This window comes from Solea solea, chromosome 16 (assembly GCF_958295425.1).
Source record: "Solea solea chromosome 16, fSolSol10.1, whole genome shotgun sequence".
Lineage (NCBI taxonomy): Eukaryota > Metazoa > Chordata > Actinopteri > Pleuronectiformes > Soleidae > Solea > Solea solea.
In genome coordinates, this window is record NC_081149.1 from 23,230,858 (window position 1) to 23,251,993 (window position 21,136).

The window sequence follows — 21,136 nt, forward strand, 5'->3', positions numbered from 1 at the left end:
TAAGGGATGTTTTTATGTCACGATTCACAATATTGATCCAGTCGATAACAAATATACTATTTAAACTGGTAAATTGGCTGGAAAAATTAGTAATATCCCACGGTTTGAGTAGAAAAAAATACTTTGAAAATAGCATATATATCATAATTTAAAAAACAAGATACACAATTATATATGCTCTATATACTATATACATATACTCTAACAATGTATCATCATAAGTAGAGCTGAAACAATTATGCGATTCATCGATTTGAAGCAAAAACAAGATTTCTGATTGTTTCAGCTTCTTAAATGTGAATATGTTATATATATATATATATATATATATATATATATATATATATATATAAAATATAATATAATATCTTATGGACCAAACGGTTACTCGAATAATTGAGAAAAGAATTAGTTGCAGCTCTAATCATAACCAGTAATGGAATTCTTATAGTGTTAGTTCAAGCTTTACAAAGCAGCAGAATAGCAACATTATAATAATTTAATGAAAGAAGAAGCACAACAGAGTCTTCAGGTCCTTGAGTGAACTTGCAGGCTCCCCCTTGTGGCATTTTAAATAAATCAAATCCCAAGGACTGTCAGTTGACGAGGTTAGTTGGCATTCTCACGTCACTTACGTGAGTGAATATTAATGAGTTTCCTCATTCATGATGATCCAGATAATGAAATTTCACCACAATAAATGTATCATCACATCCATAAATGTTACAAAATTTGAAAAAAATTTGGATTTTTAGTAGCGGTTGTGATTGTTTCAGCTTCTTAAATGTGAATGTTTTCTCGTTTCTTTGCTCCATGTGGCTTCATATTTCATAAATGGTCTAAAATGACTGTATCAGACTAAAATCGGTATTGGTATTAATAGTTTGTGATATCGGTATCGTCCCATCCCTAATTTTTAGCTTGATAAATGCATTAAAATGTTTGTGTCATCTTCAATTCATCGCTGACTCTGTCAGGTCATCTCAGTGATCTTATTATTTTCACATTACGGGAACACGAGGACGTTATGGCAACACAAATTACTGCCACTGTGCGTGCAGCTCCCAGCTTTATGAGTCCGTGTGAGCGCGCAGGTGCTTTGAGCTGAAAGCGCTACCATGAGACTGCAGCTGAGGCTGTTGAAAATGTTATGAGCTTAAAAAGTATTTGATCATAATCCAAATAACTGGACCATCAGCCTCTTGCTTGAAAGACAAGCAGAGAGAAAAAAGACAGAGAAATGCCTTAAAGGCCTCAAATTCAGGTCCTGGATCTGGATACGCTCCACGTCTCTCAGACCACTGATCCATCACAACACCCCCCCTTTTTTTCCTTGTGTATTATTATTTTTTTTTATCTCATGCCATGCCTCTTTTTCACTCCCCTTCCAACAGCCAAATGGTTGTTAATTTTCATGGCTGATCATTTATTTTTTTGGACTTTGCAGCCAATTTGGCAGCCAACCCCAGTGATAACAGCCTGTACTGTAAATCTGTCACTGTATGTGATGGGGGAGGGAAGTCATTTTCCTCCCTGCTTATAGAATGATGCATATTGTACGACCTCGCTCTTTCCTCTCATCCCACACTCTCTCTCCTCCTGTCGTCCTTCGTGAAATTAATCTTGATGTCTCTTTCATTTGTTGTTTCCTGCTGTTGGTTAATTAGACCCACTGCTGAGGTCGTCTTGGTTTGCCTGGGAGACGCCTGTGTATCAGGAAGACAAGGCTGCGAGGATGGTGTGAGAGTGTTTGTTGTTGTTTACCACAAAATAGCGGCAAAGAGAATGGGGGAAAATGAACAGGTGCTAATCTCAATTTATTACAATATTACTAATACTTACTAATACAGCTGGTATTAACAAACATTAGTGAGAAATGATCTGTTTTTGGGGTGGAAGTGTGGAGTCAGAGTGCTGACCAGAGCTGGCATGAACTTTCCCAACCAAAGTTAAAGTAGGTGCAAGGTAGACAGGCCTGTAGTGACATGAAAGAATTTGCACAGGTGAAAAGTAATGAGTTACATTTACTTGTGTAGGTTTTTTTGTACACTTGTACTTTTTAAAGTAATTTGTAATTTACCTTTTACTTAAGTATGTTTTTTTGGAAGTACTGTACTTGAGTATATAATGTTGGCCTGAATTTAAAATAAATAGGTTTTAGGTAAATGACGAGGACAGGTGAATGTCGAGGACAGGTGAGTGATGAGGACAGGTGAGTGATGAGGACAGGTGAATGTCCAGGACAGGTGAATGACAAGGACAGGTGAGTGATGAGGACAGGTGAATGTCAAGGACAGGTGAATGATGAGGAGAGGTGACTGATATCAAGGACAGGTGAATGTCGAGGACAGGTGAACGAGGAGGATAGGTGAATTGGCGTTAATTAAGGTCCCTGAGTGAGTAAGAAAGTAAAGCATTTGTGACCTTTGACCCATTTTGACTGACACATTCAGTGTTTACATATTTTATTTTGTCCAAACTTTATTTTGTAAAGGTTTAATTAAAAACAATTCAACTTTTACTCAGAGTACATTTTAACTAACTACTTTTTTACTTTAACTTGGGTCCATTTTTGACCAGTACTTTTACTTTACTTAAGCAAAATAGTGGTACTGTTACTTGAGTAGAATATTCCAGTACTCTTTTGAGTCTACAGTAAGTGTAGCACCATATTTCATTAGGTACGGCACGTGTCGGGGGGGGGGGGGAACACCTAAGCGGTAACCATGGTAACGGCTGCTTGTCAGGTACAGGTCTGTGAAATCTACTGCTGACAACAGAACACCTAATCTTTACACATATCCTCCCATGTTTTGGCGCAAACCTCTCCAACTTTTCCATCTCCATCTCCCACGACTGCAGATTGCCTCCCCGCGTCTGCGGTTTCCAGCACACCAGGTGTTCGTACGCCATGACATGTTTTCAGAGCCTCATTGAGAAGGATTAACGTCTAAAATGACGGCAAACGTGTCCGTACATCTGCCCGTATGTGTGCATTTGCGGACGGTGTAGGGCTTTTTTCACGGTAGGTATGTAAGTGCGCAGTATGTCACAATAATGTGTGTGCGTGAACTGTACATCATGAACCACATATGCATAATGTACAGCCGGTGTGCCAACTCCCAAGTTTCCAAACTCACTTGTAATAAGTAGGTGGGTGTAAATTTATGGCTCTTCTCAGCTAAATTCATTACGTGAGTCCTGTGTGTGTGTGTGTGTGTGTGTCTTGTGCACCAACCTACCTTACTTAGAAGTATGTTTGTCTCTATGATAAAAGCAGTAACACAAAGAAAATGATGTCTGTCTGTCTGAAACCCAACCCAATTGCAGCTTACACAGATGGAGGAAGATTAACAGGGTGAGTGTGTAGTGTGTGTGTGTGTGTGTTTGTCTGCACATTGTGTGCATTGTGTGGGTGCCAACAATAGATGTTCCATGCAGTAGCTGCTCTGCATGTTGAACAAGTCCTATAGGTTTTGTTATTGCGAGATGAGTGTTTTTTTTTCTTTTTTTTTTATGTCAGAGACATGTCAGAAAAACATCCTTTAGTATGGAATGCATGTAATGATTCGACTTGTTATTGCTCTGCCACTCCTTGTGAACTTTAGTGCAGTGAATAAACCTGCAGGATAAAGCACCTGGTGTCAAAATCACACTCGACCTCCTCATTCTTCTCTTTTTATACATGTTCAGGGCTGCTAAGACCGAGGTGTATTTTTTTATTAGTGATTTTTTATCTGAAGCATGTTTGTATGAGGTACTGACACGTTGTTCCTGAACGCCCCGTCACGTGTGCTGCTGTCACTTAACAACCAGCCTGAGATACGGACGCTCGCTCATACTGATAACATGGCAGCAGACTGGGACACAAGGGAAACCACACTTTGAGCTACTTAACAAAAACCTTATCTGATGAAACTGCTCAGCTCCTGCTTAGATCTGCTATATTTTGCCAATTTTTCTTGCCATTAGACGGCACTTTGTGATTGGAAACTGAGGTTTGTGAAATCCATAGAGACAAACGAAAGCTTTCTAACGTCAGTGTCACAAAATAACACATTTGAACACATTATTGATTGAAGTGTGTCACGATGGGAAAATCAATGATTTACTCAGTGGACTTCTCTGTGCGCAGGAAGTGAGTTTAGAAAGGAACACAAATTTCATCTTCTTGAGTCTGAGAGATGTGATTTTTCAGTTTTCACTGGACTCTTGTGAACTTCTGTAAAATGAATTTTACTGACCTTTTGTCAATCTCAAACTCGTTCTCGTGAACTGCCTGAATTTCATCGATAACAGTCTCTGCAGCTACTTGTTGTTGATCCTCTGACTTTTACAGCAAAGCCTCAGTGGCATCTTTCGATATCTCCACAAATATTAAATGGCTCAGATATTTATGATCCTCACAGTTTGAAAAGTTTTTTTCACTTTTCTTTTGTACCTTTGATGACATGCAAGCACATTTCAAATATATATATATATATATATATATATATATATCACATACATTTTAGGAGTCTATTTTAATATGATTTCCCCTTGGCCTTGCCCCGCCCTCACTCAGGTCAGCTGATCAGCTGCTCCTGACTGTGTCAAAAAGTAAGCACACACTTGTTTGGCCTCTGCTTTTACCCATGTTTTATGTCTGTTAACTTAGTGTCGGTGTGTCTTTATTTTATTACTCTGTGCAGCACTGAGGTGGTTTTAAAGTGCATTATAAATAAAGTTGAAGAGACTATGCTTTAATTAACAGCTGTAAACTAGAAATCGCACACTCTGTAACTGTGAAACATCGGCATTTCAGTATGAAGGTCCGCTATAAAACAATTAGAAGGGGGTTAATGGGCAGAAATTAAAATGTGCTGCCCATAATTATGTTTGAATAAGTGCATAATCACTTAAAAATGAAAGCCCACTGACTTTTCAGGCATTTCATTTGTACGTTCCTACGGCAACCTGACTCCACAAACCAGCCAGTTTGAGTGTGGATTTCCCGTTGTTTTCAAAGAACTACATCCTCTCTGACATGCAAAGTAAGGGCTTACCAAAGCAGTGCTGTCTTGTTTCTGACCATTAGATGTCTGCAGTTGATCTTTGTGTCTCACTATACTGCAGTAGAGCATGAGGCTTGTTTACTGTATCTTTATATCCTCATAGAACAAGAGTCCTGGATTACTGTGAGGGCTAAAGTGCATGCTGCGCTGCAATAGAGCAGATTTTATTCCCAATAAGATCATTTACTCTCTCATCATTCTCACATAAACGTCACGCTCTGGTATAGTGACATGAGATTAAGATGCAGTGACATTCTTATTATTTTTCCTCCAGAGGAAGCTCACTGGTGGCAATCAGGCATGTCCACTCTTGTTAGTTAAACAGCAAGTAATTTAGGTGCAAAGTTGAGACACAAATGGGTTTTATTTAGCGTGTTGAAGGCGGAACATGAATTCAGTCAATCACATCTTTGCTTGACGAGCAAAACAAAGCCGTTGTGCTTGTGCCTGTATCTGGTGCATTGCTATTTAAATTGCAAATGCAGGAAAATTGGAGAAGTGAACCATTCTGTGCTGAGGAGCTCATTTACTGTATGACTGCAGCGTGAATCCTTTCAAGAGCTCCATTAGACTCCGCACGATCAGGGATTGCACTGACATCCATCCTGCATTTAACTGATGAGCAAGAGCTGAAACACCCCCCTGTGTGTGTGCGTGCGTGCGAAATTGAGCCCATAGTCAAGAAATCTCCGAAACTGAATTTTCCTACTACTCATTTGAGTGTAGGGCTGCATCTAACGGTTATTTAGAGAGACTGATTATTTTTTCGATTGATCATTAATCGGATAAAAAGGAAAAAAAACACACTCTCTCTCAACAAAAGGGAAATACATTTAATATATATTTGACCAGATATTGCTTAAGTTTCTTTTACGAAGAAATGAAGGATTCACGATATACACCGTTATTCACCTTTTTCTGGCAAATCTTTGTCGGACGAGTGCACGACTTCAGGCCAGTTTAAAAAAAGAAACTTAATGCACATAAATACCCTCAGTTTTGTCCACTGTTGTTGATGGATAAGTGGTAAAATTAACTTACTACGAGCTTGGCGTGGATCTCCTTCACCCACGGCTCCAACATGAACTTCCTCTTCAGGTGCTCGTGCAGCGACGTTGTGCAGCCGCGCACCGAACGCTTCTTTGAAGGCGTTTATGTAACGTGCTGCCACACTTTTGACCACTTGGGTTGGACATTTTGTCTCTGCTGTGTCCGCCTCTGCCATTTTTCAAACCCTTCTTTCAGAATCACGTCACATGAGCTCATGGTTCTCTTCATCTTTTCCTTCTTCTTCTCCTTTTAAGCTTAATGGCGCCTACTGCCCCGGCTTTGGTTGGCTTACAGCAGCTGTACGTGTAATAACACAACTAATCGATTAAGTTAGTTGCCAACTATTTGAATAATCGATTAGTTGTTGCAGCCCTATTTGAGTGTGATAACCTATCAATATACGTTAGAGCTGAAACAATTAATCGATTATTAATCGATTACTAAATTAATCGACAACTATTTTGATAATGGATTAATCGGTTCGAAGTTTTTTCATGATTAAAACAAGATTTTTGATTGTTTAAGCTTCTTAAATTAGAGTATTTTCTTAATTTCTTTGCTCTGGATAACAAAGAAATCATTAAAAGTGAATAATTTTGGTTTGTGGACAATACAAGACATTTGCGAACATCATCATTTCCATTTTCGGTGTTTGACAAACATGATCAACGTTTTTTAAGGTTTTCTGATATTTTATGGACCAATCGATTAATCGAGAGAATAATCGACAGATTAATCGATTATGAAAAGAATCGTTAGTCGTAGCTCTAATATATGTGATGGAATCTTTCCCCACTGATGTCCATGGTCATGTTCTAACCTCCCGTTGTTGTCTTTCCATAGGTGGAGCGCCCTGAAGAAACCTACCTGTGTAAGTGAAGGGGGCGGAGCCAAGCAGCAACCTTTTTTTTTTTTTTGTCCTGATGGACACTGGACAGCCACCAGCATTTTTCTTTTTCAAAAGACATAAGATAGGAATCAAGTCTACTCAAGACTGATACTGCACAGTTTTACCTCTTGCCGTCCTCTCCTCTCACTCTGATCCGATCAGAGGAAAACCTCTTCAGACCATCTACCTCCCAGAGAACCAGGAACACAAAACTGTTTGCTCTCAGTTCCTCAGTTCCGTCTTCTCTTCATGCAACATTTCTCCATTTACCTCAGGGATCTTCTCCCACTGTCTACCTCCTCCACCAAAACAGCCAACCCACTGACTTTGGAACACGGCGCGAAAACACACCTGTTTGTGACCTTTCGCTGCTGTTACCGTGACGACCTGTATTGCCTCTCAAGCGCTAACCCGCTGCAGCTGTGACAACCAGCGATGACCTTGGACCTCTTACCTCCTGCCAGCTTGGATCTGCTCACTGCATGAATTGTGCCGATGCTACAATTGTAGCCTGGACCTCTGGCAAGTTATCACTGGAAGGACACACTCATACCCTCATTCCCCGTCTTTTACAGTCTACCTGGCAACTATATACCTCAGCAGATACAGTGTAGAAACTTTTTTTAGTCAGAGGGAGCAGAAAGGGAACTTTTCCGTGTCAAAAATCCACTTCCCTGGTTGCTCGTTCGAACCCAGCAGGTCACAACGAGACGACAACTCACTCCAGGATCTTCCACTTGCCTTGGAGGCAGGAGTATAGCAACAGTATCCAGGAAGGCCTCCCAGAGAAGCGAGAGGGTTTGTGAGCATCACCTGGATTCTCTTTCCCACAAAGTCACATCACACATGCACCTCGTAGTGTAAGCGGTAGCGTCGTTGGGAGAGGAGATCACAGAAGAGACTCAGAAGTTCCCCCTGCTTTGTGCTTCCTCTTCACCATGTGAAGCCTCCAGAGAAATAAAGCTACCCACAGTGCAGGAGAAGTTCTCATTAGCTTTCCTTGCTCAGGAGACGCAACTACAAAGACTGAAGCACTTCGTCGCAGATTTAACTGTTTAACCTTCGGAGAAGTACAACAACAAAAAAAGTGAACAGAGCAAATCCATATTCTGTGACGGCGGAGAGCGAGAGAAGGAGGGAAAAGCATTTGGGAGTGAAGAGAAAAATGCAGCGGTGAGTTCCTGTTCTTTTTCCTGCTTGTTCATCCTTCTTTTTTATGCTCCTCAGTAACAGGAGGCTGTGATAGGTATGAGGAACATCAAGGTTATACTCATCACTTGCCATTTTACATTAATGACAAAGAAACACTTCAAGTTTTCGGGCCAATTTTTATTTCTTTGTGTCTCTAACTGACATTTAACTGGCATTTCTGCCTTATGAGATAATAGCGAGCGGAGACAGAGCGGGTATTATGATGGAAGGAACATGGCGCAGTAAAGGTCATTATGAGAGTTTGGGCTTTTTATACTTCATACGTCTTTAGTTCGGAACAGAAATGCAGAAGACGGTCGACTTGAAAGAAAATGAAAGTTAATGAATGTTGATGTTGGCATTAGGCTCGGTGTTTTTGGTGTTTGGGTTAGAGCAGCTGTTTCTTATAGTCTCACGGTTCAAGAGCGGAGGAGGGCTGTGCAACTTCTGCTGGATGGCAGCCATTTAAAGAGATGGAATCATATATATGATATCATATATATCTTTTACAGTTTATTTTCCTCGGGAGTGGGAGACAATTGATCAGCTATTGACTATATATTGTATTGGCCTTTTAAAAAGCCACGATCTGTCACCAGTGTGAATCGCAGTTTCACTGAGGCCTCAGTGAGTTTCTCTGGCTTGTTTCCATAATCCAGTACTATGCAAATTGGGGTCAGGTTAACAAGAGACTGTAAATGTTCTTACTTTACCGATTTACATTAGGGCTGAACACTTCATTGTAATTTTATCGAAATCACAACACAGAGACGCAAAATTTGTTCAAGCCAAAATGTGTGTCAAAATATCATTTTATATGAATTATTATTATACATCTTATTCTACAGACTGAAGAGAACATCTGTGTTTCTCACAGAGCTGCACAAATGTCACACATGAATCCTTTTAAATATGAATGAAAATAATGAGACATATAATGATTCAATAACATTTCCTGTCAAAATAATCGGAATTAGATATTAGATATTCGTTGTATTACTAGAATATGGCTAGTATTTTAAAAAAATTATTGTGCTTCCTGACCTCAGTTTCCCCTAAGTGGAGAAATATCTTCATTCTCTTTTTTGTGACGTGTCCACCAGTGACACTTGGTCTGACCCTTGAAACTATAACGCACTTTTAGACCCACTCGTAGAGGGGCGGGACCTCATTCCCAAATGTAAACAGTGTCCGCCATCTTTGCTTACAGTTAAGCTAACAGGACCAAGCGTCACTGGTGGACACGTAACAAAGAAAAGAAAGAAAGACTCAAGGGAAACAAAGCTAAATGCAAAATCAGGGGTCAGGGGTGTCAAACATACTGCCCGCGAGCCAGAACCGGCCCACCACAGGATCCAATCTGGCCCGCAGGGATGAATATGTGAAAATGTGATGTCATTTACCATATTTTTCAGTTCAGGATACCTGTGACTGAATATTTTGTGTCTATGTCGATCCGCTGTGATCTTGCACACATGTCAATTATAAACTTGGGCATCACATTGTTAAAATTGCACTTATTTTGTTCAAGTAATGTTTTAGCTTTTTCATAATTTGTAAATGTAGTGAGTTGTGTGCATGAGTTTATTGGTTATTATTAAAATAATTGCATCATTGTGCTCACTATAATGAGTTTGATGCCCCTGCTTTAGGTCATAATATGGTTGTGGGGGATCCCTGGGTGGAGAAAATGCACGACACAGCTGCTGCAAAAATAGATTCACTCATACAGTGTAATATGTGACTTTGATAATGTGGACACACACTGTTCCTTTTTCCTTTTTTCTTTTTTTTGACAAAGCGAGTGTGTGGTAGTGAGGAAATTGTTGAAAGTGAAGAACGGTGAGATGAGAAAACGAGACGACTCACAGATGAGACGAGGTGGAGGTCGAGAAGGAGGAGAAGAGTGGACATGGCTTACCTCAGACACCCTCTGTCCTCTCGCTCCACCCCTCCCTCTGTCATTGACATGGAGTCACATATGTACAATCCTCATTGATAGTCCCCTCACACCTTAACGCCATAACTTACGCCTGTGCTCTGTCCCCTGGTTTGTGTTGCCATGGCAACACACAGTCTTCTTCCACCAACTGTGACTCACACGCGGGTAAATGTATAGGACGGAAAGCCTGTGTTGCCCAATCGGATCACTGGCTGCTTAGGTGCAAGAAGTTTGATCTGTGTGTGTGTGTGAGTGTGTGTACGATTTGTTACTCCTTTCTGGCATTAACACTGAACTTGTCAGGGCTCGTAGACCTAAAGGAGACCAAAACCAGCTCCTAATGAGGCAGACCCTCATTTCTGGTCATGTTTAGGGCTAATATTTGAATTGTTCAGGCTGTGCAATTGAAAAGAAGTCAGTGCAGTGTCCTAAGAAGAATAGCTGTGCAAACCTGTGTGTGTTTGTGTACATGAAACTGGAACACTGAGTGAGTCATCCATGGTCTCTCTGAGACTGCTGCTGCTATCACGCCATGTCTGGGGATGAAGGCGGGGGGTCTTGTTATTGCTCGTGCTGTTGTGGAGACCTAAATCTTTCCACACAGCCACATGATGGGGACTTCATTAGTCTTCATTTAAAAAAAAAAAAAAAAAAAAACATAACGAAAAGACTCACATATTGAAAATATGACAACATCATAACATGAGAACATCATGAAAAGACTGTTAGTTCTTCTTTACAGGAATGGACTTATATTATTTTACTTTATCTTCTGTTCCCAGATGATTTAAGGCACCAGTTTCAAAATGTGTTTATGTTAAAGAACTAAAATGAAGTTGTTCAGTGAAAACACTGAAAGTCTCTCTGGGTCCCTCCAGCTTTCCTGGAAGTGTGGTTCGTGGAACACTGTCATTTAAAAGCGCTCTCTAAATTATCTCATGTCGTACACGTCTGCCACGCCCCTTTTCACACTCTGAGCCCCGTCTGCTGTGATTGGTCAGCTGGCCCACTCTTTTGTAGTTGCTCAACTGCTCGGAAAATTCACACCCGTTACCGGCTTCCTGATCAGCTATAAAATCTCCTGTAGCCATGGTAACGATAGCGTCAGTCCTCGCCTACCGATTCAAGCTCAAAACAAATATTGGATGTCAGGATGAAAAAGTGCAGAAACCACCTTCGCAAAACAGATCATTTTACAGTTTTTAAAGTCACAGCTCTCTCGTCTCATCAGTCTGTCCATCTGTCCATCTGTCCTCTTTGTCCCACAGATGATCTGCCTCCATCTGGCACTGTCCCAGGCTACATGTCAGACCCATCTCTTTCAGCTCAGTCATCCAATGCTGTGTTTCCATCATGGTTTGGTTTGGTATAGTTTTGAATGGTAAAGCCCTGGGTCAGGCTTGAAGGGTGCCAAAGATTGGAACGGTTGGAGAACCGTACTGTGCCAAACCAAACCGTTCCACTCAGGGTAAATGAACACAGCTTTAGTTTGCCACCAGGTTTTCTCAGGGCGGCCTTTCTTACGGTTTCCAGGTGGGAGAGCAGTCTTTGGTTTATGGTTCTTGTCCATTCTGACCATTCAAGCCATTGTATGCAACAATCTCCATCACCAAACTTGATCTCTACATGTAAGATTAGTGTTGTGAGCTCCTGTCAATGTCATGGCAACAGATGTCACAGATGATTTATGGAAGAAAGGCCTTTCAGGTGCTGTCTCTCTTATTGCCCTGTGCTTTTGGCCTTTGGTCATTTTACATGCACACTAAAGGAAAGTGGAAAAAAAACCCTTAAAGCATAATAAAGGCAGTTAAAGGGTTATCTTTCTGTAGGCCAGTGACCAGATTTTTTGACTGGAATTGTTTCCAGTTTGACCAAAACATGTTGCAGCAGGCTTCGCTTGCCCACAGGCAAACAAACTCATTCATATGCAGATACCTGTCCATAGGGACGACCCAAAATCTTCAACCCCGGTCCTCGTCTTCCTCTTGTTGCTTGTCGTAAACACTGTTTGCCAAATGGAAAAGAGAAGTCTTGGCCCAGATATCTGCTTTCTATGCAGGAAAACTGTTGTGGCTAATTTGTCTCCAGACGATATAGCTGATGGTAATTATATGGATACATTATAGTCTTATAATCTGAGAAATAAACTTGAGTCCATGTAATGTTCTTTTACGTCATTAAAACAGACATCTGTGTGTGTGTGATCTAAGCCAGTGGTCTGTAATCCGATTTATTAACAGGAATTTTCCATAGACCTTACCACACAGACATTTATTAAAACATGTTATTACATTACACATTTGACGATTTGATTATTCGTTTGATTACAAAGAGTCGGTTAATGTGACTGTTTGTCGTCATGTTAAACAGACAAAACTGTAAAAAATGTTAAATCACTGATTACACTGATTGATAGATTGATTGATTATTTCTACATCGATGACACGCTGTCGATCCCACAGAAATGTCCCAAGATCTTTGAAGGCATCTCGTTCGCTGCTCTTCTAGCCTAACATGCCGTGAGCCCTGCATTACTTCCACTCGCTCTCATGCACTGGAATTGAGAACATTTGAATATGTTTTCACTTAAAATGCTCGTCTCTGTTGTGTTTTTCACTAGTTTGTTTGTTTTTAAAGGAATTGTTTGGTCCTGTCTGTGTGCGGGCAGGAGTTAGTCAGACATGCGGCGCATAATCATGTCCATCTTCATCTTCATCCACACTCACCTCGCAGTTTCAGTCGTTTAACGCTCATTACGTGAAGTGAACTTATTCACTCATCAATCAAAGTTGACACACCACACAAATGAAATTAACATTTAAATTTGGAATATTATAAATCATTGTTCCGTAGCTCGCCGTCGACATGCAGAGGACTTTAAAGTTGTTGAAGGGAGAGCTCTTGTACGCCACTTTACTAAAACGCTCTTAATAAAACTGCAAAGTTAAGTTAATGCCACTTTGTGAAGTGCTCTTTCCCCGCACACCAAACTCCAGAGGGAAAATGATCGATTTTACATCACAGCATGGAAGCAGGAAGTGTTGATCCCACGTTGATCCAACGGTGCCTCCATCATTAAGGTCAGATGTTTTATTGCGTTTGAAATCCTTTGATCGGTCTTACGTAAGTTCCACATGCGGCAGCAGGAGCTCCGGCAGCTCCAGTGTCCTGATTTTCTCTTTGGACTCTGTTGTGGGAGAGGGAACTAAGTTTTAGAAACTTCCACTCTCCAGTTGGAAACGGCTGTCAGAGGGTGAGAAAATGTACAAAGACATCGTAAATGTAAGCAGATTTTATGAAGTAAGCAAAGTTAATAAACGTCACGGCACACATTGGCAGTCACATGGGAATGCAAATGAGTACAGTCTCAATGTAGAATTAATATAGCTGCTTAAGGACTTTATAAGTTTATTGATCCTTAAAGAATCAAACTTCTGGGGAAATGTTAATACTTTAGATGGTTTCAAACATGCTTTAATCACTTTGTGCTTCACCTCAGTCTCGCGACAGACGCTGTGTGCGTCTTTGAAAAATGAAAGCGTAGGTGGTCACAAGCGGTGGCTCTGTTTTGAACATCTGTCAGATTAACATAAAAAAAAGACATTTGTGTACAGAGTAATACTGTTTTCTTAAGCTCCATAACAGTCAATGTGTGTGTACATGACTTAAAAAAACAATCAAATTCTCGCTAGTCTGACTAGAAAATGTATGAAATCAAATTTCTCAGTCGCACCAATTTGGCTAATTCACTTTCTTTTGTCTCTTTGTGTCGTCCCAGAGTAATCTTAGATGTATTGTTGTTGGTACCGTCCCCTGAAATGTTCTAAGTCTCACATCATTAACTTAAAGTCACTGTAGTCTACTACAGACTACTACCATGTTTTCCACATTCTCCTGAGAAATACTATCAAACTCTCAGATTGCATGGTAGTCATGAATAGAATAGCCTTTATTTGTCATGATGCATGTAAAAACGCATGAAATTGGGGAGCAGAGCCGGGAATCGAACCCACAACCTTCAAGTACCATTGAGCTGCAACTAACGATTATTTTCGTAGTCAATTAATCTGTCGATTATTTTCTCGATTAATCGTTTGGTCCATAAAATATCAGAAAACCTTAAAAAATGTTGATCTGTGTTCGTCAAACCTGGAAATGACGACATACCACAAATCAAAATGATGAACTTTTAAGGATTTCTTTGTTATCCAGAGCAAATAAGTGAAGAAAATATTCACATTTTGAAGCTTAAACAATCGGAAATCTTGTTTTAATCATGAAATGTTTTTTCGAACTGATTAATCAAAATAGTTGTCGATTAATTTAGTAATCGATTAATCAATTAATTGTTGATTTGATTAATTAATTGTCTGATTGCAACAAGCATTCAGACAATGCAGTGCAGTATTATAGGAACAATTCATAGAATTAATAATATTGGGTGAGGTAGTGTGTTCAGTGTGTCTCAACTGGACTCCCTCCAAGCTTCTACGTCCATTTCAGTGTCTCCAGTGTCCTCAAATGTCAGCACTATCAAGACTGAATTATCTTTATCAGTGTCACATGTTTATGGATAGAAGTTAAAGTTAAAACCTCTGTGGAATATTCTCCTCTCATCAAGTTTATGACTTTATCAATGGAAGCAAACGACAGCTTGGCCCAGGCCTTAATGTCAGTGTATTAATTATTTTTTGCAGCCATCCCTTTTTTCAATTTGGCATTAAAAGCACTTTGTAAACATGAAGACATTAATAAAAATAATCCCTCACATTGAAGCACATAACATCATAACATGCTTTGTGTTGCACATAAAGAACTCTCATTACTAATTCATGTATGAGTGGAGCTGTGCGGCGCGCCTCAGGGATAAAAATATCTCACATCAAAGCAGACAAAAACAAGACCAAAACGACAGAGACGGAGTTAAAAAAAAAATTTAAAAGCTTGGACGGGACAATAAAATGTAAATGAAAACCCGGAAAGGATGCGTTTAAAGTAGAACCTGGACAGTGTGCTGTATGTAACGTCACTAAACAATCACCTCTACTACTTACTTTGTGTGGAGTAGACTAACTGCACTGCTGTCTATGAAAAGCTGGACTGATGGAGGCCGATCCATACTGTTGATATAGCTCTGAGTGGCAGCTGTAAATTGAGCACAAGCAATCGAACTATAAATCCTTACCAGCATTTGTATAATCCCAGGGATGGGAATCAGCCTCACAGACGACAGAATAAATAATCCTTTAGACCCTTTAGCAATAAGGAGTCTGTACACAACTCTATAATAACAACATTAACTTTTATGATCATAAAAACTAAAGAAATCCTTCAGTCGTGCAGAATAAAACGAGGGTACTCCCGGTCAATTCTCATATCACCTTCAGTCTCCACAGACGGGCTGCACTCTGTGATGATCTGTACTCGTACCCCACACATTCCAAATTTTATAATTCATGTCATTTAACATGTTTGGGGATTCTGACTGATGTCATGGGCCATTTAACCTGTCGTCTGTCTCACGCTCCGCTGTCAAGTTACCGAGTTCAAACGGACTAACAGAGCACAAACCTGTCCCACATTCCTGCACACGTGTTCATATAAGTACACGCAGTGATTATGCTCTTTTTCTTTATCCCTCTTTGTGATTGTTTCCTTTTTCTCTTTGTGACTCATATCATTCCTCTCCTCCTTCACTCACTGTCGGTCTCGTTTGGTCTCTCTCTTCCTCAGCCGCGCTTCACCGCCCGTCTCCCTGTTGACGCCATAGTTTTTCACGCTCTCTTTACTTTGTTCGTTTCCCCACCCCCTCAGGGGTCTCCCATCATCCTCACCTAAACCATCAGATTTCTTTCTCTTTCTATCAATTTTCCCCATCATCTCTTCTTTTGGCCTTCCTACAGGGTGCATTGATCGAAACTTGGATGGACATTAAGTCCTTTGGCAGGCTTCATTTCAGTGTGTCAGCATGATCTGAGGCCACGCTGTTGGCCGTCCTCCTATAGACGCTGCTACACAGTAAATACATTAAGCTTGTCAGGTGCGGTTTTGCACCCAAGGCTTTTATTTTGGTCCTGAATTCAGACGCAGCTTTGGGGCCAACCTGACATGAAGGTTGGGTACATTAGTGCCATTTTGTGCAGTTTGCGCTGGATGTCTTAAGTTGTGTGTTGTGGTTGTGGCTCCAGTTAATAAACACATGCATCCTTCCTTCCTTCATCCATCATCTATACCACATAAAGTAATACTTCAGGTTTTTTTTTGATGTGGGCTTGAATAATGGTGCTTCTCCATTGTACAGTTCTAGCACTACTCAGCTCGACTCATAGTACCTGGTGCCTGTCTTTGTTTTGAGTACCTGGTTCCAAGCGAGCTGCTGCCCAGTGATTGGTCAGAGAGTGTCGTCACGATTATAGATTTTCTTGGTACTATTATTGTCAGAGAATTAATCACATTATTAGGATTATTATATGTTTATTGATTTCACAACACTATGGATGTGTAAAATCACATGGACACTGCTTATAGGTCTTAAAAGTTTCATTTATTTTTTATCTTTTACAACAAAATAATGTAGCAGCAAAGTAAAGTAACCGAAAAGTAAGGGGAAATGTTTGAATTTTTTAAGTCATCAATTGTCATCTATACCAAATAATCATTTTAATAATGTATGGCCAGATATAAAAACATAACTATATTCCATGTTTAAATTACAATGACACAAATACATTTGTAATAAATAAAGCGGGCATCACATGACGTATAGTGTAACGTGTCGTTTAACCCGTCACGTTACCCTGAAAGCCGAACATGTGTCATACACAATTGCAAATGACACGCTAACATTTAATTTCCTACCAGTTCAGTGTTACGTTAGTTGAACATTAACGTCATTTAACCCAGTTACTGTGTGTTTACCTGTACTCTGGCGTACAGAGACGGGTGCTTACGCCGTAAAACTCCCACACGGCTGATTTGATGCTCTTTGTTGGAGGGAATAACTCTTCCCCTGCCACACGTTAACAATCGGGTACGGCTCTATTCTGTGTTTTTTAGATTCTTTGTCACACGTTGTATCAGGACTTTTGTCTCTAAACAGAGATTTTAAACCGTTCTCAGTGTATAAGCGTGTCCTGTCGTTGCGTTCACTATCTCAGTGAGCACTAATCAGCCGACGGGGTCAATCCCTCGCTCACTCTCATTACTTTCACTTAATTATATTCTATGACATTTCACAGTTTTAATGCTCCCGTCTTTATGAATTCTCCATATTTGACACCTTGTTCATTTTAGCAGTCAAATGTCAGGAGACAGAGATTTATATATATATTATATCATCTGTGTTGAAGCGGCCTTCCTGAACCAGCCAAACACTTTTAAGGGTTGATTAACTCTATAGTTAATTTGATTAGACTGTGCAGAAGACTTTATGAATGAATAACTAAGTTCTGAAATATGAGGTCATCTCCCATTGTTAGATGTAAAGTTTTCAGATTAATAAATCACCCTATTTAAGGAGCAGCATGGATTGATTTTACACCGGAGCAGGAGAGAAACAGGAGCAGATATACATTAGGTCGATAGATGCTTATGTGATATGGATCTTCTGTCTCTTCCCCCTCGTCCATCTGCCTTCTTTTCCTGTGGAGATGCCCTGTTTTATATCCAGCCATTAAGGTTGATTAGCACTTTATCTCCTGGCTGCTGATTCCTCCTTACCCAGCGTCACCCACACACCAGTCACTATAACAAGGACGACGGTGGCAGGTGTTGCACTCGGTGTGTTTGAGTTGCTTTTCTATCGTTTTCTATCAAACCAGTCTGGTCATTGTCCTCTGATCTCTGATTTTCACCCAGAGAACAGATGCTCGCTGGATATTTTCTCCTTTTCACACCATTCTCTGCAAACACTAGAGATGCTTGTTGACATTTAGTCTCCTGGTTGCAAAACAAACTGAAACCTTGAGTTCGCAAATGGACCGGCGGCACCATGTCGGGTTTTGAAATTGGAAAATTCAGAGGCTTCACCTGGAATCAGGCACAAGCCGCCTGTCACGCTGGTTCACTTGTATGCGCCATGCTTTATTGTCTATTTTGTGATACACTCCACTTTGAGAGTCCGTTGTTGACTCTCTACTAGTAATTAACAGGTTTTCAGTGTCATGTCAACAGTAAATCAGTTGACAATTATCATTATTATCTACCTGTGGCCTTGGATAATCGACTGTCGACAGATAATTGTAAACTAATGTATGGTTTAACGTTTACTTGACAATAAATAAACACATAAACCATAAAAATGTATCACACATGATCCTGTGGATTGAGACTAATAGGAGGCGGAGACAATCTGCAGAAAAGAAATTAAATGGTGGTTAAACACTGCAAACATGGTATTTATATTCCACAGTGTCAGTGTTAAAGTCTGTAGACAAACACTTGAAGCACAACTGCCAGTTAATTGTATTATGTCACTTATCAAGTGAATTGAATCTGTTGACATGACACTGAATACCTGTTGATGACTGATAGAGAGTCAACAATGGACTGTCAAAATAAAGTGTTACCCTATTTTCCTCTAAATGGAAACGCAATTTACAAAACTGACGTCGCGTTCGCATTACACACGACCTGAAAGGACCAATCGACACCATTAACTCCTCAGGAAAATGTGAGTAGTTGAGTGATTGAGTGAATAAAGTAGAAGCTCGTTTCCCCATGTATGATGTAGTAGATGGAGTTCCCTCTTGGTGGCTAAACCTACTCCCTAAGCTTCACTTTTCAAACCGGAATACTATGTCCATTTTTTAAAATATACAATATAAAAACCATTAACACACAAGTAATAATGGGTAGTGACTCCACAGACTCCAGCCTCTTAAAGGTAGGGGTCGGAGATCCTGGTAAAACTGTTAGATCAGGCAACATTTTAATTAAAAAGTCCAAGCCCCTTTTCTTCCGACTTCCCCTCGAAGCTCCGCCTCCAGAGCAAAGGAACGCACAACAAACACAGATTCACGAGCGATGCGCGGCATCGCTGACTTTCGGTACTTTTCGGTGACACTAACCTTTTCTGGATACTAACGAAAAACAACAAATACTCTCAAAAGACCACAAAGACTTAACGCTAATCTACCTGTGCAGTAGAAACGGAGCCTCCGTGGCGTCATTTCGCAACCCTGGCGTTGTCTTCTGAGTGAAGAGATGTATGCGCATAGGCGTGAGGGGGGCACATGGCATCACAATCTAATTCATTTTGTTTGGGCCGTTCAATAAGATTGGACGGTGTTTTTACAGGCATGTCCGTTCCACAGGTGATTGAATTTTTTCTTATTTCTGTGATAACGCATTCATTAATTGGTGTGAAGAGGATTTTAAGTAATATAGTAAAAAAAATGCTCTAATCTCCCACCCTACGTTTAATGGATCCTTGTCGGAAAGTGGAAGTCACTGGAGCAGCAGTGACCTGTAACAAAGAAGAACACAAAAACATGGAGAAAGCCCGAGCTGAAAAATAGGTGGTTCTGTCGACAGATGTGTGGAGTTTATTATTTCAAAACCGTTTGGGCAGCACCAGACCATGTATGCTGGATGTGCAAATGAGATATGAAGATAGGAATGATTTACAGTGTTTAAGGGCTGTATAATGTTGTAATTGTTCCAGCCTTCCTTCTGTCAGGAGGCACAACCATATGTTTTCATATATTTACATTTCATTAAAATTAGAATGAACACTTCTGCTGTTTTTTTCCCTCCGCGGGAATATAACTCAAGTACGGAGAACAGGTGGCCGCATGTCACAACACCATTTTTCCTCCTCCTTCTTTTAAAAGTCAAGTTTAACTTTTCCATTTCTTTTTCACTCGAAGACCTTTAACCTTTTACAGATGAAAACGTCGGACAAGTGAGGTAACGTGAGGTCGAGAGTAACAATCCCTTTAAGTGCTTTACGTCTCGCAGAGAAATGTACTGTGTTTACAGCGTGTGTAATGTAATTCAACAGCTGGCAGTGTGTGGCATCACAGTGGCCATGGTGATTAATGTTTCTCTTAAAAGGGTGACCGTGTCCTGCAGTTTAACTGTTTATTTACACCCTCCCACTTGAAGAGGAGAGACCCACACAGCTGCTTGCGTGACTTCACACTGAGTGACCCTCCATCGAGAGCCTGGTGGGGGGGGTCCGTCCCTCCTCTTTTATTGTTTAATTTGTACAGAAAAGGATTAGGGCCACACAGGGCAAAAATATTTGAGTTCTGAATTTAAACACAGTTAAAGTCAGAATTCTGACTTTCTCAGAATTTCTGGCGTTATTCTCAGAATTCTGACTTTAAACTCAGAATTTCTGACTTTATATTCTGAATTCTGACTTTATTCTCAGAATTCTGAATTTATACTTTGAATTCTGACTTTATACTCTGAATTCTGGCTTTATACTTTAAATTCTGACTTTATACTCTGTATTCTGACTTTAAACTCAGAATTTCTGACTTTATACTCAGTATTCCTAAAGTCAGAACTCAAATAGTTGTCCCCTGTGTGGCCCTAATCCTCTTCTGTAAATTTATTAATGGGGATTGTGGATGATACGGATTCTGACTTTATTCTCAGAATTTCTGGCGTTATTCTCAGAATTCTGACTTTATTCTCAGAATTCTGACTTTAAACTCGGAATTTCTGACTATATATTCTCAGAATTCTGACTATATACTTTGAATTCTGACTTTATACTCTGAATTCTGACTTTAAACTCAGAATTCTTAAAGTCAGAACTTTTTGTCAATGGGGATTGTAGCTGATAAGGATTTAAGCACTGACTGCATATGATTAAAGCTTCTTTGGGCTCTAGAGCAGTAGCACTTCTCTCAGTTTTATATGAACACGAGAGTTTCATACGTGCGATGCATTCGCTGACTCCGTTAGCTGCTGACAGCTGAGTCTACAGATCTGTTCATTGCTTTGCCATCAAGTGTGTTCAACCGTAAACACGTCCACACTTTGCTTTCACACATT

At 40.2% G+C, this 21,136-nt stretch overlaps 1 protein-coding gene across 2 annotated transcripts in view; it reads left to right on the forward strand.

Annotated features, from left to right (window-relative positions):
- Positions 1-21,136, forward strand: part of LOC131474914 (thyroid hormone receptor alpha) — a 106,521-nt gene that overhangs the window by 36,265 nt on the left and 49,120 nt on the right. For both annotated transcript variants that reach the window (XM_058652633.1, XM_058652634.1), the window contains one exon: positions 6,948-8,166. The gene's annotated coding sequence lies outside the window, so the exon portion shown is untranslated. The remainder of the gene's footprint in view (positions 1-6,947; positions 8,167-21,136) is intronic.